This window comes from Mustela lutreola, chromosome 14 (genome assembly GCF_030435805.1).
Source record: "Mustela lutreola isolate mMusLut2 chromosome 14, mMusLut2.pri, whole genome shotgun sequence".
In the NCBI taxonomy this organism is placed as follows: Eukaryota; Metazoa; Chordata; class Mammalia; order Carnivora; family Mustelidae; genus Mustela; species Mustela lutreola.
The window spans coordinates 18,326,834-18,346,959 of NC_081303.1; the positions used below are offsets into that span (position 1 = coordinate 18,326,834).

The 20,126-nt window shown below is 47.8% G+C and overlaps 1 pseudogene; it reads right to left on the reverse strand.

The window, feature by feature from the left end:
* Positions 1 to 6,837: 6,837 nt before the first annotated feature.
* Positions 6,838 to 14,332, reverse strand: LOC131814443 (DNA polymerase delta subunit 2-like; annotated as a pseudogene).
* Between the last annotated feature and the right edge of the window lie 5,794 nt (positions 14,333 to 20,126).

Consider the following 20,126-nt stretch of genomic DNA (forward strand, 5'->3'; position numbering starts at 1 on the left):
TTGTGTGCCTAACCCAGTGCCTGGGCACAGCTGCACAGTTCGTTCATTGTGGGTTTAAACAGAAAATTAAACCCAGAATGCAGTGGCTGGAGCATCCTCACCTTCTGGGCAGGAGGTCAGCAGGGCAGGAGCCCCACGATGAGGGACATGGGGGAGGTGTACCCACTTGGGTGGGGTGAGGCAGACCTGTGCGGACAAGTCCAGCAGGGGCCTGGGGCCAGGATACCGGGGAAAGGCTGTTTGATGGACAGCGCATACCTCGTCCCTTCCTGCTTCTGGCAGAGGGCCACGGGATGTGGATATGGACAGGGCTAATGAGAAGGACGAACTGATTCACCCAAGAGACGTTTTCTTTTTCGTTTTCCCTTTTTTTTTTTTTTTTTTTTAAACAGAGAATGAAAATAGGATCTTAGAGAAAAAATACGGCCCCTCGGATTCAAGCACGCTGGTGCCTGTGATAGTGGCTTCCTGAGTGTCCTGTCTCTGCTGATAACCACAGACACTCACCCTCCGCAGACGCTGTTGGCCACAGGGCCGGGCACAGTGACGGTGCAGGCTTGCCAACACCCACCCCGGGAAGCGCTGTCCCCACTCTCCCTATGCACCCAGCCCAGCCCTTGGGGGCACCCAGGAACTCGGTCATCTGGCACAGTCGCTAACGCCTGAGAGAGGGACCCAGGATCTCGATCGACCGGGCTGAGGCCACCACACAGGGGTGAACACACACACACACACACACACACAGACGCACACCCCTAGAGGCACACCACATACACAGGCAGGGAGACACAAACAGACGCACCACATGCGTCACGCACACAAACACAAAGACACACCCACAGAAACAGGCACACCACAGATACACATACATACACGTGGGCCAGAAGCATAGGAGGTATGGATACAAAACAGTGTCGGAAATGGGAAAGACAGCAAAAACGGTGTATACGAAAGGATAAAATCTGTTGAAACACATGCACAATATTTATAGACACAGAAGAGAAGGTAAGCAACACCAAAAAGAGGATGATTTACAAAACATCTGGGTCATTCTCTGTGAAGGTATTTAGGTGAACAGCCCATTTTTTCCAGTGCCTGCTCCTTAGCACTGACTCGCTCACCGTGTGGCCACTGACTTATTTCCACAGGGGTAGCCTCGGTGAGGACCCCCTTCCATTCTGAATGCGTCCCCCAGGGCCACAGGACCGCAGAGCCCCTGCCCTGCAGCATCTGATTGATGACCGCGCTGGCCACCGGCTCCCTCTTGTCTTCCTGCCTCCCTCCCTGCCCAAATCAGGAAGGATTTCAGGGAAGCACAGGGATTTGGTGTTGACCTCAGCAAGAGGCCAACTTCCCGGAGCCCTGCTTTCTTCCAGAGCTGACAGTTTACCTCTGTGTGTCTAGGGGGCGCTCAGGCCCAGGAATTGAAAACATCAGAATTTCTGCCCCCTGGATATTTTTAAAACTCAGGAGTCAAAGGCAGGAAATCAAAGTTAAGGGACAGGCAGGTGAAAATGATGGTTGGGGACCGCAGAGGAGAGGGAGAGGATGGGCCAGTTGTGAATACACCTCCAACACCCACTGTCGCACTGAAGTTCAAATCTAAAAGGAAACGTACATACAGTCTATCAAGTAGAATCCTTTCAGTGCCCAATGCAGAATCCAAGGCCCCGAGAGTGAAGTCAGTACTAATTAGAAGATACTCAGTCATAGCCCGTGAGGAACTCTCTGGTGGAGGAGTGGCTATCATTTTCCGCCTTCCCTGCCACAGTACTCTTTCACTGACTCTGTGTATGGGATTATTATAATGAGATAGTATTCTGGATATGAGATTTTATTAGAGCAGCTAATCAGTTAAACATACTTAATTTAAGAATTTCCATTTTATTAGATGAATATAGAAGAATAGAAAAAACCCAAATCAGCTGTTTAATACAAGCATGTCCTGTTTTAACAGAGTTGAAAATCCACACAGCCAAATTCAAAAACAAAGTATCATTGCTTCATTGCAAAATGTACCGTTCAGTAGTCTCCCTTCCCCCACCTCCAGGAGGAAGTTCCCACTACATATTTCAACCCTGAAGTTTTCAGGGAAGAAACGGGTATGTAAGTCAAGAAAAATGATGATGAGTTTTGTATCGTTTTGGCATCCTCATTATTCACTAGAGTGTGTTTTTGCTTTGTTTATAAACCAGTAAGAAACGGGGAAGATATACAGATTAGCGGCGGGAGCCAGAGGTTTAGTCCTGCTTTTGCCAGTAATCCCAAAGCCTTACCGAGTCTCTTAACCTTTGTGAGCTCCAAGTCCCCTCTACAAAATAACAGTCTGGGACCAGATGACCTCCATGGGTTCTCCTAAGGTCACAGAGCAGAGTGGAAGCATGCTCAAACACAAGAGTCAGACCAGCTAGAGCCGGTTCGTCTCCATCTTCAACTTTCTGAGCTAGTCCCCGAGCTTCTATGGGATGGAGGTCCTCCGTGGAGTGTAAAATGTGCACACCTCTGCCACGCGGGGTCATTTGAATGTTAGATGAGATAATGCACACCAAGACCCTAGACATTGCCTGCCATACCAGAGGTGCTCAGTAATTTTCGTTGTATCCTGTTCTGTCATTGGAGAACCATATTAATTTTATAAAGAATTTATGGCTCCATCTGGCTAAGGATAATGTCTTGGGGATGTGGTAGTGAAGGATTTGACCATGGGCTTCTACACAAGGCCTTTTGCTATCAGTGTAAGGGGGACAGAGGCCAGGATGGGTAGAAGGGGCCCTGCCCAACTCCCTTGCCACAGTTGGCACCTTTTGGGAGCAGGTTTTTGCCCCACTGTGGTTTGGCTCCATTTTGTTTTACCCTTTCTTTGTTGAGGTTTGCTTGTTTGCTCTTTATGGATGGCTTCAGGGTTTTTTTGTTGTTGTTTTGTTTTGTTTTTTGTTTTTTTGTGGGTTTTTTGAGACTCATTTTTCACCTGCCTCTCCCTTCACTTGTGCTATTATTTCCTGCTTAGATCATTTCCCCAACCCCCCCTCCCCTTCATCTGGCTAATCCTTCAGGGCTCAGCTTTCCTCATGGAAATTTTTCTGACCCATCACCACCCGTGCTATTTGCTTTCATAGCACCCTGTTCTCCTTCCTAACTCTTACCACAATTACAGTTACATAATTTATTTTTGTCCTATTAGTCTGTCTCCCTTACCAGGCTACAGGCTCCAAAACAGCAGCAACCTTTTCTATATTGTTTCCTGATACCTCCCTAATGCTACAGTGTTTGGCACATAGTAGGGGTTCCATGAATATGTGTTGAATAAATGGATGGGAAAATGTATGAACTAAGCAGCTCATTAGTAGAAATACTCTCCCCTTTATTTCATTCCATGTTTAGATTCACCTTCACTTTTTACCTTTGCAGGTTTCTCTACAGCTTCTCCCACTCTCAGAAAAAGATTTGATTTACTAATATCACAAAAAAAATCCAACCAGGAAGTCTCTGGTAGATTCTAGAGAAATTTGATCTTATTCAAACTGTGGCTTAAACACACAACTGCATGTCCTCTAGTAGGGCATTATTTTATTTTGTTTTTTTATTATCTTATGTTAGTCACCATACAGTACATTAGTTTTTGATGTAGTGTTCCATGATTCATTGTTTGTGTGTAACACCCAGTGCTCCGTGGTATATGTGCCCTCCTTAATATTCAACACCAGGCTCCCCCCACTCCCTTCTGAAATCCTGTTTGTTTCTCAGACTCCATAGTCTCTCGTAGTTCATCTCCCCCTCCGATTTCCCCCCTTCATTTTCCCCTCACTTCTAATGTCCTCCATGCTATTCCTTTCGTTCCACAAATAAGTGAAACCATATGATAATTGCTTTTTCTGCTTGATTTATTTGACTCAGTCCCATCTATGCTAATACAAAAAGATGGGTACTCATCCTTTCTGATGGCTGAGTAATATTCCATTCTATGTATGGACCACATCTTCTTTATCCATTCATCTGTTGAAGGGCATCTCAGTTCCTTCCACAGTTTGTCTATTGTGGACATTGCTGCTATGAACATTGGAGTGCATATTCCCCTTCTTTTCACTACATTTGTCTCTTTGGGGTAAATACCCAGTAGTGCAATTGCTGGATCAGGGAGCAACTCTATTTTTAATTTTTTGAGGAACTTCCACACTTTTCCAAAGTGGCTGCACCAGCTTGCATTCCCACCAACAGTGTAAGAGGGTTCCCCTTTCTCCACATCCTCTCCAGCATTTGTTGGTTTCCTGCCTTGTCAATTTTTGCCATTCTAACTGGTCTAAGGTGTTATCTCAATGTGGTTGTGACTTGAATTTCCCTGATGGCTAATGATGATGAACATGTTTTATGTGTCTGTTAGCCATTTGTATGTCTTCTTTGGATAAATGTCTTCATGTCTTCTGTCCATTTTTTGACTTGATTATTTGTTTTTAGGGTGTTGAGTTTGAAAAGTTCTTCATAGATCTTGGATATCAGCCCTTTGTCTGTAGTGTCATTTGCAAAAATCTACTTTGAGATACCCATGCGATGATCAAGAGAAGCAGAATGACTAAGTGATCTCATTAATGTCAGAACCCATTTTAGATTCCACTTTGACTTCCAATTTTTCCAGCCCAACCATTCACTACTAAAGATTCTCAGTTCACGATCTTGGGCCCCCTTTCTGCCTCTGGGATTTCCTACCCTCAGTGGCTCCCCAGGTAATCACATGAGCAGGTGAGCAGGTAGGAGCTCCTTAAAAGGAAGGTGTGTGTTTAAACCAAATGGACGTTTTCTCCTGGAAAGCGACCTCTAGGAGGGAGCAGAGAGTGGAGGCAGAAGAGTCGGTTTCACATGAGTTGTGTCTCGTACCACCATCCTTTTTTTCTCTTTATGTTTTTCTCTTTAAAGGAATAGCAAAGTGTAGGCTTCTCTGCTGAAGGATAAGTAGTTTTCCTCTTCCAGTCCAGTCTAAGGATTGGGTTGAACAACCACAGGCAGCTATGGAGGAAATATTTTCCACAATAGTTTTCTGGAGCTCTGCTTTGTTTGGGTCAGCCTTCAGGCTTCCTGACAATATAGCTTTGTTCTCATTTCCTCCCGGTACCTGACCCAGCAGTACATGATTGTACCGAGCAGTAGTGAGGGCCCGCTCTCCAACTCCCAGAGGCACGTTGTCATTATGAAGGAAACAATAGCCCAAGCTTAGGTGTGGACTGTGTATATTCAAGGATGCTGTGTTTAATTTCCCTGCTTCCATGAATAGTCTTCAAGATGAATAGCTTCAAGATTTCTGTTTCTTTTTTTTTTCTTTAAATAGTATATCAGGGTCCCCCATTTCAACCTCAAGAGTCCCCATGTCAGGGATTCGGATTCTGGGTGTGTGTGACAGAAAGGTGAACAAGAGTCCCATTTGAAGGGATTTAGGTGGCAGGAGTGGGAGTGGGCATCTTGGACAGCAGCAGCTCTGTCCCTTGACCCCAGGGGAAGAGAAGCTGCAAGCTGAAGCTAGCACAGCAGTCCTCAAAGCTGGAAGAGATGTACAAAGCATAATTCTGATGTCGGAGAAAGAAAAGGTAACCGGAAGTGGGAAGGGGGACCATTGTGTCTGCTTCTGTGCTCATTCTATGGCACTGTAGGCTGAAATACTGACGTCTTTGGAGACGGTAGCAATTCATTGGTCTATGCAGTTTTGGGAACAGAGTGCAGCTCTGACATGGACATCAGCACTGTCGGGAGGATGCTGACAGCTGTGGGGTCGAAGGGTCCCCAAGTGGCTTCTCAAGCAGTGAACATCTGGGAGAATATGTGGCAGAAGAGGAAGCACATGGCAGACGTGAGCACGTGCAAGATCCCTGCGGACTTTCAGAAATAAGTTGGGGAGAAGAGATCTCGCAGATGGGAAGCGGGGGAGGAGCCAGTGAAACGGGACTGACTCCTGTGGATGTCACCGTGGGGGCCCACAGTCACCTCACCCCAGAGAAAGTGCAGGTTCCGATAAAATGACACAAGCAGGGTTGGGAAGGAGCTAAGAGATTACCCCGTCGAAGTCCCTCATGACGCAGGTGATGAAATGGGGCCCAGAGATGTTACACTATTTTCCAGGTTTCACAGCCAGTGAACAGCAGATTTGGGGACAGACCCACTTTTCCCAAGTCCCAGCCGACGAGGCATGATGGGCTCCTGACATTCTTCACATATGTGGAGGGTGTTAAGGGCTTCTGCTGTCTCTGGGCAGGAAGTGTCTTCTTGGTGTCCATGACTTTGAGGAAGATCTCAGATGCCTTGAGTCAAATGGAACTTGTATGGAGCCAGGGGTTCTGTGTAGGAGGACACTTTGGGAAGCTGCTTTTGGTTTGTTGTGCTTTTTTTTAAAAAGATTTTATTTATTTATTTGACAGAGGGACACAGCAAGAGAGGGAACACAGCCCGGAGAGTGGGAGAGGGAGAAGCAGGAGTTAGGTCCAATGAAGAGGCGGCTAAGCTTGGGCTTCAAGTCCTTCCCCATCTTGTTCATCTCCTTGTGCCCTTGGATCTGAGAGGTGACAAAGGCAGGAGACTGTGGGAGTGAGGGGCAGGGAGGCATGGACCAGCTGGTCTCCCGGTGCAGGCAGCACAGGGAGACAAGGCCCTGCGCGCATCCTCTGGACCACTCTCCCGGCTCTGCTCAGCTCACAGCTCACCACCGGCGTCTGCAGCAGGCTGTCCTGTGTCGGGCGCGCTGGTCTTCAGAGGACAGGAGCAAATCCAAGAGCTTCCATTTTTCACCCTCTCACTCTCTTCCTGTTTGATCTGCTGGGCAGCCCTGGGGCAAGCAGCACAGGTTCTGTGACAGGCCTCTCAGCGCTGCCTGAAGGGACCCTGTGCGCTGTTGTTCAGAGTGGCCCAGGAGGGGAGCGGGGTCCTGTCGGACCCCAAAGCGATCAGCTCCTTCCCGAACAGGAGAAGGTCAGCGACTGTCGAGGGCGCTCGGAGCAACCTGCTCCACCAGATCACGAAGCCTGTGGAAGCTGTTGTAGATGTTCCGCACGAGTCCGCGCTCACCGCAGACTGGATGGAAGGGCCGGCACCCTGCAGTAGGGGAGCCTCTGCAGCAGCGTCTCGGAAAACCGCGAAGTCCTTGTATGGTCTGTACCCGGAGGCCTTGAAGGGCTGCCTGGAAGCTTCATATTCCACCTGCTTCAGGAACAGGCCAGGCCCTTCTTCTGGGGAATGAGCTCCCCCTGCACCTTGTCCCCAGCCAGCAGCTCCTGCGGGGCGTGTGCGGTGGCGGCGGGGTGCCCTGCGGCATCTGCATTCCACTGGGGCGTGGGTCCAAGGGCTGTCTGACCTGGCTGTTGGCCTTCTGCCTCCTCCTCAGCCTCCGCCTCAGCTGCCACCCGGACTGGCGCCACGCCTGCCTCGCACCCACCCACCCCTTTTTTTATTGTAAAGCAAATGCTGCTGCAGAGCCAACATTGCAGGGAACAGATGGCCTGGGGTCTCTGTGAGTCAGGGGCCCAAACCCTGGCCCCCCCAGGTCCTTCCTCTCTGCCGGGAAGCCTGAGACGCTGATGGGCTGGCAGGTCAGGCTCTGCAGAATTACGAAGCAGGTGGTCTGCGCCGGGCTGGGGCTGAAGTCTGGGTCGGCCACCAACAGCACCCTCTAGTCCTCTGGGCCTCCAAAGATTTTTACAGCCAAAGAGGGCCAGGGAAGCAGGTGGGGCGGGTTGGGGTGGGGGGCTTGTTCCCACAAAAGGAGCCATGAGGGCACTCCAGAAAGCTGAAAGGGTCGGTTTTGTAGAAGGGGTAACAACCTCGTGTCAGCAGCTGTGGGACTGATGTGACCCCTAGACAGGGTCCACTCTAGGATCTCCCAGTGATCCTACGTGCTGCTGCACTGGCAAATGTCATTCCCGTTCTGTCCTGATATCATTAGGAGTCTGACTCCAATCTAACTCCATAGGCTTGGTAAGGATTGGGGACCAGCCGGAGGGCAGAGTAGGGAATGGCCAGTGGGAACATGCTGGGTGTGCAGGGGTTGCTGGGGAAGCGTGTATTTGGTTGGGTCAGATTTGCCTGGCATCAGGTCTGTGGGTACCAAGGTGCTCAGCTGCAGCATTTTGACCACCTCCACGCTGGCTGCCTGGGTTTGCTTGGTTAAGTACATACCTTATTAGTGGAATCTCTGCTCTGGGGGGTTGTGGCTCAGGAGGGCGCCAACAAAGATGACCCAGGACATGAGGGCAGCACTGCACTGTTGCCCTCGTCCCCCAGCTGCCCTGTCACCACGCTCTCGCCTCCAATTCCCCTTAGGCCCGAGCCCGACACCAGCAGCACAAACCTGTGTTAGGATGGGATGCAGTCTTCTGAAGAGCGAGCTCTGCAAAGCGGGAGGTCTTCCACCAGAAACGTCCCCCTGTCTCTCACAAAGCCAAGCACGGCCAGGACTGTCCCTGGGACCGGCTCGCACCCATCCAGGTGGCTTCCAGTCTGATGCACTGCAATGCATCTTCCAAGACCAGCTCATCCTCTGGGTGGCTATATTTGCTCCGAGGGAGCTGGAGGAGCAGGCTGTGCTCTTTGCTGGTCTCCCAGAGGATGGGTGCCTGGGGCGGCATGGCCTTGAAGAGGGTCCCCACCACACAACACTTCTCCCCGGGCTGCAGCTCACACAGCTTCTTTACTTGGGCTCCACCAGCCTGGTGCCGTTGCACCCAGCTCACCAGGAAGGGCCTCGTTTGGAGGAACCGGGTGGCATCGATGGGGCATACTACCGGCTAAAGCCGTGATCCCCCCGCAGGAAGGGCTGGGAGGACTTGGTGTAAGTCACACAGGCACAGGGGCCAAGGTGGCATTGTTGGCCAATGGTGGGGAGAGGAGAGTGTGGGCCTCTGGATAGCCTGCTCGGAAAACAGGACCGTGCTTGATGTGTCCAGAACACTGTGCTCAGACCACTATGAAGGGTAGCTTCATGGAAGCAGAACATTGGCTGGTTCTCATGGCATTCAGTCTATTTACCTAACTACCATTCAGCCTATTTACCTAACTGCCTAACTATCTACCATGCCTTTGTGCTCAGATGCTTCTCCTGTTCAACACTAGTTGACCCACAGAGGCTAGATCCAGCTACCAGGGCAAGAGGACACAATTTTTTTTTTTTTTTTTTTTTTTTTTGCATCAGTGAGTTGTTGTGTTTTTGTTGTTGTTGCTGTTGTTGTTTTTAAATGAAATTCTCTCTGCTGCTGTTTTCAGCTTATGTACCTTTAATTTGTCCTAAGCAAATGGAAGGCAACGTTTTTTATATTTTGTTTTATATTTCTTCATGAAATCTGGTCACCCCTTAGTCTCTCCAAAGGGAAACAGCCCAACTCCTTTATCTACTGGCTTTTAGGAAGCTAGGCTCCCGGTGGTTTTTTATTGTGGAATGTTCCAGAAACTCACAAGAGAACCCAACTTTCTATAGGTCATAGCACTCATTTTCAGTTATTCACCTTTATTGCAGTATTGCTAAAACCTGCTAAATGTAGTCCCCTAGGACACTCAGGAGGTATCTTCTGACTGGCAAAGGTGCATATTACTTTGCTGGCTAATTTAAAACTTAATTTAAAAAAAGTACACGCACACTTTTAACTTAAAAACACACATACATTAAAAAATATACACACAGAGGTGCCTGGGTGGCTCAATCAGTTAAGCGTTCGCCTTCAGCTCCAGTCGTGATCCCAGGGTCCTGGGATCGAGCCCCGCATCGGGCTCTCCCTGCTCAGCGGGGGGTCTGCTTCTCCTCTCCCTTTGCCCCTTTCCCTGCTTGTGCTTCTCACTCTGTCACTCAAATAAATAAATAAAATGCCTTTAAAAATATGCACAGGAAAAGTCTTACTGTGTGGATTTAGAAATTCTGATGCAGAATAAACACATGGGCCACCTCAGCCCCTTGCAGGGTCATGCAGACACCCTCTCTGCACCTGGCAGCATTCTCGTGAACGGGCCCAAAGACCTCTACATACCTTTTACATTCTCTCTCTTTCCCTCAACTTTCCTGACCCCGCCCACGAGCCCTTTCCCCTCACCTCACTTCTCAGTTTGCCTTCACAAGTGCCGGTAAGAAAAGGAAAGCTTGTCCTTGCCTTATTTCTGGTGCCACTCCCCATCATGGCCTCCTAGGAAGGCCTGGAGCCACAGAGCCAGAGCAGTCTGCCGCAAGAGGCCTTCCGGACCCTGTGGGAGAGACTCTTTGGAGCCATCGCTTCATTCCGCAGTGAGCCTGGGGAGATATGAAGAGAGTAAGCCTTCACCGGGTTTCTGGTTGAGCTCCATCCCTGCGCCCAGTGCAGCCGGAAACACTCCGGGATCTGCTCACACACAAAACATTCTCTTGGGCTTGTCTATTTACATTCTTGGACTCTTGCCTAATCTTCCTATAAAAAGAGTCAATATGAAGAATGTCTACTCCTTCACCCCAAAACTCTCATGAGAAAGTTTGCTCTAAGAGAAGTCCCAGACACTAGTGCTAGAACCCACAGGGCAAGATGGAGCCAGAGAGACGAAACTCAATAGAGTTGGGGAAAATTTCTGGAGATTAAAAAACAAAAAATGCTTTGATAAAGCCTGTCATTAGAGGACTGAGTTTCAAGGACTGTGACGAAGGTAGATGGGGTGTTATTCCCCACTGTAAGTTGTAAGCATCTATATAATCATCTCATGTCCTTAACAGAGAGGGGACGTCACCAGCAGGCCCGGCACAGTTATGTCCCTGGCCCAGTGCCACAAGGCTGACATGTCTCAGCAGACAGGACTTCATGGTCATTCGCTGCTCTGTGCTAACCCAGTGAGACAGCTCATGGCTGGGGAGAGGGATCGATGGTCTTTGACCTCTGACGTCCCACCCCAATCCAGAAGAACTGAGAGTTTGTCCTCTACATGGTTGTTTTGATCCAAGATGTATCAATTAGGAATGGGCCAATGGCTCTCGGTTCAAAAAAGTCCTGTTAGAGGAAGAAGTTCTCAAATGCCAGAATGAAAGACCCAAAAGATGGGGAACAAATATTGTGACAGGATAATGATACTTTTCTTCTTCAATCTGGGGCAGGGGGGAAGTGAACATCTTTGGAAGGTTCATGCATCTCTCACAGTTGTTTGGTTTTTTATTGAATTTTTTCGGCGTGCCCTCACTGCTCTTCCTCTATGACGTCTTTTTTATCTTCGAACCAAAATGAAATTATAACTACCTGCTCTGAGAACCTGGGGTAGTTTGCTAATGCTTTCCTATGCCTGCCTTCCCCATCAAAGGAGAGACCTCTATGTAGCCGTCTTGAGAGAGCTGAGCCATTAGAAGGTAAGCAGTCAGGGGACTGTAAGAACACGTAATTTATGAGTATCCCTGGGTGCAAGTAGGTAGGCCTTCCTCACCGCCATGCTCCTTCCATTCTGCACTCCAACTCTTGACCAGCGTTGACACCGATCCTACAGTCCAGAGAGTGGAACCCACTGAGGTTGTGTGGGAAAAGGGACTGAGATGAACAAGAGACATGCATGACAAAGCTTCAAGTGAACTATCTATAAAGGGGCATGTGAGGAAGAAAAGCCAATGAAGATTACCTGCAGGTTGTTTGGCATTTCCCAGATTTGAAATGGTTAGGGTAGAGGCCTAGAACCCTAAGGCTCCCTCACGAATCAGTCCTTGGTTTCACACTTCATAACTTACACTCCTTTTCCAGACACTGCCCTGTCTCCTTCAGAGCATCTCCTACTCAAGTGGGGACCAGTGGTTCATATTCTTACCTACGTATTCAAGGCTCATTGGTTGGTCTGTATCACGGTCATTAACACTGTTGTCTCTATGGCGACCACTCACATCATCATCACCACACGTGCCTGGTGCGTCACAGTTCACAGAGTCATATTCACTATCTCGTCACCTGCTAACAACAGCTCTCTGAGGACAGTTCTGCTGTTGAGATCGTGTGTCCCAAAGTCACTGGCTTTGCCTTGGGCCTTGAAGGGAGTCCAAAAAAGTACTGTTGGATCATGTCGGTGAGAAGGACCCTTTACAATAATTTTGTCTTTCAGGGCCATTTTCCTGGGGTCACCTAGTTGACATTCCTTTTGGTTCTTTGTTTTTGTATTTGCTACCGAGGTAGGATGATAATCAAAATAAAAATAAAGACTTTAGGAATGGAGATTATAATAAAAAAGAGTAATTTCCCAAATTGGTCTTTTGCACAAGACTAAGACTCAACTGGGTCCAGTTGCACGTGAATGGATGATAATGGAATAACAAAACTCATAGTGAGTAACAATGATACAATATATAAATGCTCAACTCTTTATAAAGTGCTTTTATCTGAGTTAGCCTCACAACTACATTTCCAGCTATTTAAATAATCATTATTATCTCCATTTTATAGATGCAAAAGGATCTCCGTTAACTAGCTCACTAACTCGGTGTCAGAAACAGGGCAAAGGTCCAAATCGCCTGGCTTCCGGGCTAATGCTTCTCCCCATACTGAGCTGCCACTATTGCACTCTGTCCATAGGCAGCCTGGGCTGTCTTAGGAATCCTCTGGGACAGTTGCAACAGCACAGGAGATTTTTTTTTTAATAATAATTAGCACACCCAATAGGGAATATGCTTTCCCTTCCATTTACGGAACTCGAATCAGAAACATTGTAAAATAACAACCTTGCATTTTATAGTCTAATTACTAATGACTAATTTGGTATGAATACCTGAAATGTAGATTTTTTTTTATACAATATGGTGTTTTGAAAGGCTCACAGGATCTTTGTTGAATATAGAGACTCGTGGGTTATCACTAAAAATAGGCTTTGGTTTACCTGATTTCTGTAGAGCTCTTTTTGATGATGGCTTTAGGCTTCTTTAGGCTCCCTCCTGCCAAGTGCATGTTCTTCTGTGGGGATAGCAATTACCGGGTACTAAGTCATGGTCTAGTTCAGTGGTTCCCTACCAAGGCTATGCATGAGACCTCCTGGGAGTTCTTTTAAAAAGGCAGATGCTAGCTCTCTCCCCAGAACTACTGACCTCAGTCTCAGAAAACAGAGCCCACGTGTTTACGTATTTTTTTAATACTCCCCAAGTATTTCTTATCAAAAGGAAAGGTTTAAAACCATGTAAAACAGTTTTACTTGATTATTTTAAATGGGATTGCTATGATTGTCATCATTATTCTTGCCTGCGGATGTACCAGTTAAATTTTGTAAGGATTTTTGGCAACAAGAGCATTACCCTCTGGGTCTCTCAGCCATTTTTGACTCAGTTTTCCTGAGGCCTTGAGGATTTTGAGGTAGCTACAGAATCAGGAGCAAAAGTGGCAAGGTTTCTTTAGGCCAGTCTTTCTTTCCATGATAAAGAAATGACCCTTGTTGTTTAAGTTTCTTGAAAGGTATCAGCATAGTTTTTCATTCTCCCCTACCTGACTGCGGATAAACTGCAGCATCAGTAAATTCTGTGAACTGGAATGCTTAACTTAGCCACCAATTAAGTCGGGAATCGAGGACTCTCCTTCTCTCCCCTGCCCCAAACTAGACTATGTTGCTATAGAGTGAATTTCAGTGTACTTTCCACATATGCTGATGTATATTTACTTTAGATCTGTATTATTATTAGCTAAGTCCGGTACAGAAAAATCACATGGCCTTGTTCAGGTTTCTCAGAAGTCTGTGCCAGGAGGGGCCATAACCCCAAGCTGGGGATAAAGTTTCAAAAGCTATTAGGTTTTGATATGTTCTCTATGCGTGCCATGTACTTTCTGGCATCCTGAACCGTTAACTTCCCCAAAGGATACAGTGGCCTCCTAAACGAATGAGGAACCCTCTGAGCTGAGGGAGGGACCCCAGAGAGAAGCCAGGTCAGTCCTGAGGTAAAAGGACGCCTGGGTGGCTCAGCTGGTTAAGTGTCTGCCTTTGGCTCAGATCATGATCCCGGCATCCTGGGATCGAGCCCGGCATCAGGTTCCCTGCTCAGCGAGGACACTGCTTCTCCCTTCCCCTCTGCTGCTCATTCTTCTCTCAAATAAATAAATAAAATCTTTAAAAAAAAAAAAAAAAAAAAAAAAAGGAGCTTCCCCCAAGGGAAGGAGAATAAAATCTCCCTCACTCCTCAGGCTAGGTAAACATCAGAGATCACTCCTGTGAAAATTAGACCCCAGTAGGTGAGCCCATATGTATCCTAACCTCAGACCCCTTCTCTTCTCAGACCTTGTGGATGGCCTTGTGCACGGCTCCAAGCTCTGCTCATCAGCAGAATTTTCTCTCGGCCCTTCTTCTTCAGTGCCGGGCCTGCATGAGACCGTAGTGCAGCTGTCACCAACACGTACGTGCCCACAAACGCCATGCCAGTCCCTCGTTAAAGCATGCCTGTACTTCTTGGCCCTCCTTCGGCGTGTTGTGGAGAACCACCCACATGACCAGGAATGTGAGCTGAGGGAGGGCCCCTGACCCAAGTGTGGGAGGTGCCACAGGGGTCCGAGCTCTCTGCTCTGCAGCCGGTCTGTGCCCGCTATTCCCACTTTGCTCAATCCCGGATGGACCCGTTTGATTCTCTAAAGAATCATTACTGGCCCCACCTGAGCTTATTACTTGGTGCATGTGTCAGGGACCAGCTCAAGGTGAACAGTTATGGACTCATGATGATTTGGTGTCACACGCTCAGGCATTGTTTCCACAGTGATGCAGATGTGACGGAGCCTGGGCTCATCTGGGGAGGCGCTCTGGAGTGAGTGTTGCACATCACGGTGATCCTGCGGTGGGCGGAAATGCTGGGCCTTCCTATCCCTCCTCGGGACTCAGTTTCCCTTGAGAAGGGCATGATTCGGGGGAGACAGCTCTTGGCCCTGAGGTAATCTCCAGGAGCTGATACGAGGCTGCCGACTGACCTACCACACATCCCTCACCTGGTCCCTTCCTCAGCGGAGGTCAGGGAGACGCGCCTCGATGTCTGCCACCCCTCCACGCTGTAAAGTGAGGACAGTAAAATCAGGCCGGTTTACCTCACCCATGCCAAAGGATCAGATAAAACAAGGCAGGTGGAAGAACCGTACGATGCCAACATTACTGAGGGGGAAATACTGCTACTCTGGTTGTTACTCAGAAATATACTGGCCATGGGCAGGGACTTGAAATGTTTACTTTATTTGGACATCTTTATGATTATGATATTACTTATAAGACACTTTTGCCATAAAACAAAACAAAAAAAAGCAACTTTTAATAATAGCCCTAGGGTTAACAGATGCTAATTAGAAGACATCTGTCTGTTCAGCCTGAAAGCGATCTGCGTGGCAAGGTGTCTGGGGTGTTTTTGTTGTTGTCGCTGTTTTCGGTGGTGATGGCAGTGGAGAGAGTACAGATATCACATTTGCACAGGAGCAGTAGTGACAAAACCCTGCATCTCCCACCCCTGCCCAGCAGAATCTGAGCAGTCCTCTTACCAAGGCACTCCCAGGCTTCGGAAACGGTTTTTTGTTTGTTTGTTTGTTTGTTTGTTTTTTAAATACATCTTTAAAGTTCTTATCTGCATTAGGCATCTCTTCCAGAAATTCTCACCCTTAGAATCGGATCGTAGGTTGAGAAAGAGTGGGGCGGGTGGTTCAAATCCCCAAGGTAGCTGTAGGCTGTACAGAGAAGGAGGAGAACATCCACTCAAAGTAATCCCTGAGCTTCCTTTAGAAAGACGGAATTGTTTGGGGCATACATATCTGCAATCGCATTTTATGATTCAATTATTCAATACCTTCCAGGCAAATCGTCAGCAGGCCCAGAAATGCTCTCAACCTTGCTACCTGCCTCCGGAGGACCTTATTAGCACACCAGGAGGCAAGTCAGATGGTGAACCTCAACGGACCATGATGTTGGAGCCCCAGTCCCAGTCTTCTGATGGCACGTCCCATTCCAAGCTGTCACCCACCAAACTTCCGGAAATACCCAGCACCACTCTTCACGTTCTCAGCTAGGGAGGAGGTCCCCATCAGGCAAGAGAAGTGGCAGAGGCTTTTTTGGAATCCCAGGCTCCGAAGAGTGATGGCGGTCCGGGGCGCGTATCTGGTGTCTGGCCTTATTTTAGTCTGTTTCTCATTGTTCCTCCAAATTAGACCGAGCCGCCAGTCTAGCTTGAAGAAGTCATCCACGGGGTTCATTAGATGCCTTTTCTAAGGGAGGGCATGTGCCTGGCCCAGTGTTTTTGATGTTACGTCAGACAGAACCAGAGCATCCCAGAATTCTCAGCTCTCAAGGTGTGGACCAGAGGACCAGAGGCGGCGGAAAACAAGGAAGGGTGCTGTCATTGGACATGTGCCTGGGTCGATTTAGGTAGGTCAGAACATTGGGCCTGGGGCCAGTCTTTCTGTGTTGGCTTTGACATGGTGCTTTCAGCAAACCCTGGCAGCGAAGCCCAGCCACTTCTAAGAACGGGGCTCACTGCATCAGGAAACAACACTTGCCGAAGATGGGACAGAAAAAGTTTCTTTCTCTTTTTTTCTTTCTCTCTTTCTTCCCTCCCCCCCCCGCTCCCTCCACCTCCCTCCATCCATCACTCCTCCATCTCTTCCTTCCTTCTTCCTTCCTCCCTTCCTCTCTCTCTAAGTGATGAAACTTTTGGAAGGCTGCTCACTTGGAGCCAATGTCTTCATCCCAGAGCTCACATCGTGCATGTTAGTTCACTCGACTATCAAAGCGCACACGAGCTGCCATGGAGCCCCACCCTGAACCTTCCAGAGAAGTCAGCTCCGGTCTAGGACCCAGACTTTTCCCTTTTCCCCTTAGAACTAGAAGCTCCCTTGTTGCCTCAGGAAAACAGACCACTAGGCCTCCCCTCTCATGTGACCTCCCCAGGCTTCTACAGCTACATCTTAGCATGAGCCAGCACATTGCAGCACGAGCAGAGAAAGCCTGGCCGGATGCCTTTCGCCGCCAGTATTAACTCTTGGGCTCTCTGGGTGCGTGGAGCCATTAGAGTAAAAAGTATCTCAACACACAGCACCACGGCCACCGGCTGTCGCTGGAGCCTCACAGTTGTGTCCTGTGGTCCTTTTGTCCATTACGGGTGAACCGCAAACAGCTGAGAATTGGGACTCTGTTCCAGTGACGTCTCCTGGAACTTGGATGCTTCTCTTTCCCTCATGAGACAGCAGACGAAGGCTGGCAAGCGTTCAAGAACAGACTGTCTCATGAGATTTCCTGTACTTCCTGCTGCTGTTGCTGCTGCTGCCTGGGCCACGTGTCCCCCAGAACGCTTTTCTCATGACAGGTCAGCGTTTCTGCTGCCAGTTGTGGAGAAGCCAGATGTGAGGAGAAGCATAAAAAACAAAAGAGTGAGGAAGAAATATACACTTTACTTTAAAAAAAATTTTTTTTGAGGGGAGGGTGTCGGGGAAAGAGGTGATAACTTGAAAAATGTGCGTGTATGGGGCGCCTGGGTGGCTCAGTCAGTTAAGCATCCAACGCTTGATTTCAGGGTCACGAGATCAAACCCTGCCTTGGGCTCTGAGCTGGGTGTGGAGTCTGCTTAAAATTCTCTCTCCCTTTCCCTTTGCCTCGCTGCCCCTGCTCACAAGCACATTCTCTCTCCCTCTCTCTCAAAAGAAAAAAATATATACACATAGGCTTATAGAAAGTCTGCAAAGAAGGCTCGCCGTGGGCTACCATTGTGGAGTTAGCCACTTGGGTGTGCAGCTCCTTGATCAAATATTTAGAAGGTAGAGTATTGTACCAGTCAAGAGCTGATATCCAAGTTCTTTCCCTGCTTTCAGCCAGCCTTTCCATCACGAAGTCCTGGGCTATTCATTGAGTAGGACTGTCTTATATTCAAAAAGGAATCACCAAGTTCAGGGCAGTAGGCAATGATGACAGCCTGTGATCACCACAGGCAGATGGGCCTGATTGTCACAGAAGGGTAACACTGTAATGTGCAATGGTATGTCCCAGTTCCTGGGAAAGTGCCTGGAACCCAAGAGGCACTCAGTAAATATGTATGGAGTAAGTGACTGGAGACAACTGTGGCTTAGGTTGACTTAGAGAAAGACAGTTATTTTGAAATAAAACGGGTATGCTCTTTTACTGCCTATGGAACCATCTCTGGCCTTAAAAGTCTTCATTCACTACCCTTGAAAGAACCCACAGGTGAATCTCCGGTGCCTCACACCAATCACATAGCCACTCTAAGTACTCACTTCTTCTTCTTTTTTTTTTTAGATGACGGTTTGGACAGGGAAGAGCAGGTTGGTTGCCACCCTATGGCAAGGTCCCTGGCCTGTGTGTCCTCCTGAAACCTCAAAGTCTTGTTCAGCCAAGGACTAGAGATGCCCGGAGCCCGTGGCCAGCCTGAGGTAGCTTTGCCACACCTAGTCTCAGCACTGAGCTAAGGGCCTATCTTGGTCAAAACACTCAGAAATACTCACAGCTGTTCTGTGTAACTTTTGAAGGAGATTCCTGAGACTTCCAGGGTTTTTTTGATACTTGACAGACTTAAAACTGGTCTGTGGCTGGGGCACCTGTGTGGCTCAGTGGGTTAAGCCTCTGCCTTCGGCTTGGGTCATGATCTCAGGATACTGGGATCGAGCCCCACACTGGGGATCTCTGCTCAGCAGGGAGCCTGCTTCCCCCTCTCTCTGCCTGCCTCTCTGCCTACTTGTGATCTCTGTCTGCCAAATAAATAAATAAAATCTTTAAAAAAAAAAAAGACTGGTCTGCAGCTTCTTAGATATCTGGGATTTGGAGTAATTCCCCAATTTTATCTCAACCCATCTTGTACTTTTCCAGGTGGCCCAGGTACAAACAAGAGTGGCATTCCTTCCTCTCTTTCTCCTTTCCTTCTTAGAGAGGCGGTTACCTTATAACCATAAATAGTTAAGAAAAGTCTTCAGGTTCCATAAGTATTTATCGAGAACCTATTCTGTGCAAGGTCTCCTTTAAGGATTATAGGGAACAGGTAGTTTTATGTCCTTATAAAACAGTAAGAAAAATTTAGAGAAAAATAATTGGTATGAAACAAACATGTAAACATTCATTTTACTAGGGACAAAAGTAAAATGCTGCAGAAGTTTGGGAGCATAAAACTGTATCCATTTGGGGAAAATTAGAAAAACATGTCATTAATCCTGTGCATAATTTTAAATAGTAGATATAAAAAGGAAGTATATCTGGTAAAAAGTACAAGACAAATAATGTTTTGGGGGTTGGAAATTTTAGTTATGTTTTGAAAATAGCAAGACAGTCTGCTTGGTGTCCATGAACACATGTAAAGGAGCTGTGACAGGCAAGACTAGAAAAAGCATCTGGAATAATTTTGGGGAAAATATGAATGGGGGTAGATGAGTTTGAGCTCAGGACTCCTGGGTGCAGTTGGTCAAGCAGCCAGCTCTTGATTTCGGGTCAGATGAGATGGAGCCCCGAATCAGGCTCTGTGTTCAGTGGGAATCAGAGCCTGCTTGAGATTCTCTCCCTCTCCCTCTCCCCATGCTTGTGTGCTCTCCTTCATTCTCTCTCTCAAATAAATAAATAAATCTTTAAAAAATGAGATGGAAGTCAAGAAGTTTATATCAGTTTAAATCAGTTGATTTAGAGTCACAGAAGGTTTTTGAGTAAGGGGTTCTTCTGGGAAGAATTTGGCTTAGAAGGAGTTGAGGCTAGAGGTGGAGAACAGCTTTAAGCACAGATGCCAACGGGCTTGGAGAACAGTAATGAAGCATGGAGTAAGGCGGTGTTTGTGTTCATGGAAAACAGGACCCAGTTTCAAGGGAAATAACAGGTAGAACTTAGCTGTCAGTGGGGCTGAGGGAGGGGAGCAAGAATGATTGAAGAACTGAGACCAAGACCTAGGAAGGTGGCAGAAACCACAAACGTGGGCCACGGGAAGATCAAGACGTGGAAACAATGCGAAAAGCCTCGTTCTTGCTTCCTGCCCCTCTGCTCCCTCTGGTCAACCATCTTGAGGCCAGCTGCCTAGGAGGTCCAGATCTCAGGAGAGTGAGAGCCTCTTTATGTAAGAGGCTGGAATTTTTTACTCTCCTCTTGACCACAATACTTCAAGGAATTTTTTACCCAACAGACCACTTGGATCATACCTTCTGGTTCCTTAACTTCCTTAGGAAAAACCATTGAGAAACAGGTTTTCTAAGTCAACTGCCAAATGT